This window comes from Schistocerca piceifrons, unplaced genomic scaffold (genome assembly GCF_021461385.2).
Source record: "Schistocerca piceifrons isolate TAMUIC-IGC-003096 unplaced genomic scaffold, iqSchPice1.1 HiC_scaffold_1230, whole genome shotgun sequence".
Classification (NCBI taxonomy): domain Eukaryota; kingdom Metazoa; phylum Arthropoda; class Insecta; order Orthoptera; family Acrididae; genus Schistocerca; species Schistocerca piceifrons.
The window spans coordinates 195,001-197,500 of record NW_025727049.1 but is presented as its reverse complement, the minus strand read 5'-3'; positions in this window follow the sequence as shown (position 1 = coordinate 197,500).

The following is a 2,500-nucleotide window of genomic DNA, read 5'->3' as shown; positions in this document are numbered from 1 at the left end:
TGAACGGCGGACGTTTCCCGCACTCGTAAAGTGCAATCCACCCCTATAACTTGCGTTTCATGAAGAGTTATTTCCAATATGCGACATTCCCGCTGTCCGTATACATGAGCCGCGACCTGTACCACTTACGAGCGAGAGACGCGATCGCGTTGCTCACTGTACGGCGTCCGATACCGAGCCATCAGCATGTCGGTCCCCATGCGCGTTGCACTCGCACTCGCACTCGCAGTCGCAAAAACGTGGGGCAAATATATTACGCGGAAGAGTTATAACAGACCGAGCCCCACTGCATGGGGGGAGTCTTTGTCACTAATGTACACAGATGGAACATTTTGGACTGGAACCAGATTACCCGTACACACGGCGCTGATTAGTAATCAATGCAGAGCCATCAAATTACAGAATATATATACAACTGTCCGTATACATGCTGAAAGAGTGTGCCCACAATGGGAACCACACGTCAGCCAGACACTCTCATCACGCACCACTCTCTGCTTCTAACGGGCGCACATACAATATGTAAGCACCAGCATGGAACAACATCCAGTGCATCCTCTCCGCCACATTACACAATCCACACTATCACAACCAGACCAGGAGGTCCATGCGGAAAATAGAATATCCCCCCCTTTCGACATCCACCATTGCGCAGATAAGGCACCAATACCCACACATGTCCTATACAACGGTGCACCCAACATCACAATAGTACCTCCTGTCACAGCGCACAAACAATGACATGAGTCAAAGACACAGGTCTGACACAAGCATAGAATTGGAGCGCCGCCTCTAATAAGCCAAAGGTGCATCCTGACGTGACAAATCTGATCATGTCACAAGCATTCACTTACTATAATCACTATCAACGAACCTGCTCCCCCCCCTTACACCTTTCCTTACAACAACGTGTAACCTAACCTAACCTAACCTAACCTATGTTGTGCCTTAACCTAACCTATGTTGTGCCTTAACCTAACCTATGTTGTGCCTTAACCTAACCTATGTTGTGCCTTAACCTAACCTATGTTGTGCCTTAACCTAACCTATGTTGTGCCTTAACCTAACCTATGTTGTACCTTAACCTAACCCATGTTGTACCTTAACCTAACCCATGTTGTACCTTAACCTAACCCATGTTGTACCTTAACCTAACCCATGTTGTACCTTAACCTAACCCACGTTGTACCTTAACCTAACCCACGTTGTGCCTTAACCTAACCCACGTTGTGCCTTAACCTAACCCACGTTGTGCCTTAACCTAACCCACGTTGTGCCTTAACCTAACCCACGTTGTACCTTAACCTAACCCACGTTGTCCCCTAACCTAACCCACGTTGTCCCCTAACGTAACCCACGTTGTCCCCTAACGTAACCCACGTTGTCCCCTAACGTAACCCACGTTGTCGCCTAAACCTGCTCTGTAATTGTTATACGACTCGTTCAATTAGTGTAGTGTTGCCCACCCGCAACCCTCGCAATATAGTTCGCTACTCGCACTGCCCGCTCCCCTGTGTATCGCTTCATGTTAAACACCTTGCAAGTCTTGCTCACTTTCCACATGCTCCTGCTGTACACTGTAATGTGGATGGCAGCAGGACGTACATGCCGCCCCTCCCCACGTCCCCACCTTGCCCCCTGCCTTCGCAAGCTGGTTGGTGAGAACTTTGCATGTTCAATGCCCTTCGCATGCGACGTACTCAGGCTACGTTGTGGTGCGGCCTGTGTCAACTGTCCGCTAATGTCGTACGCGTAAACCACAATCTGTACTGCACATTCGTCCTTATGTACTGAATGATACATCGTGGCACATGTGTGACCGTACAACGACTGCGCCCAAAAACGGCGGACCATACAGTGCAAATATTGTGCACGCAGCTACGTGTCGTCTCCCTATGAGAGCTGGATTGCAGTGTGGTACGCCATAGAGACGTGTGGGAGGAACGGACGCCGTGGATGGCGATCAGCATGAGCTGTCTGTTGATGTATTCGGACCTAGTCGTCTCTCCTCACACACCGTGATGGCATGGTGCACCGCGTTCCATATCTGCGACATGCTACAGAGGCCGGTTGACAGTCGTTCGAGCAATGGACATCGCATACGTACGGGGGCCACCTTCCACGTATTGTCTAGGCGTGCACATTTTGTTGCGTGTATGTGGGCAGACGTAGTGTGGCGTGACACCTGACACAGGCATGCAATAATCGTTGAAGTTGCAAATGGCGATGGACGCCTGCGTTTTCTGGTGAAGTTACGCAAATGAACAAATGGTAACCTGTTGTGGTGCGGTTGTTCTCGCTAGGGGTGAATCGGTGATGGCGACGATAGGTTGAGGTACTAACCGGTTGTTCCAGCGATACCCACCATGCCGACGAAACTGAACGGCATCTGGGTGTGAAGCGATACGCGGCGGTGGCTGGGTGGGACCGTCCCCGGCCGGTGAGGGGGCGCCTCCCGGCGTGCTGGCCGCGCGGTGCGTGGGCGCACGCGCTACAGCCG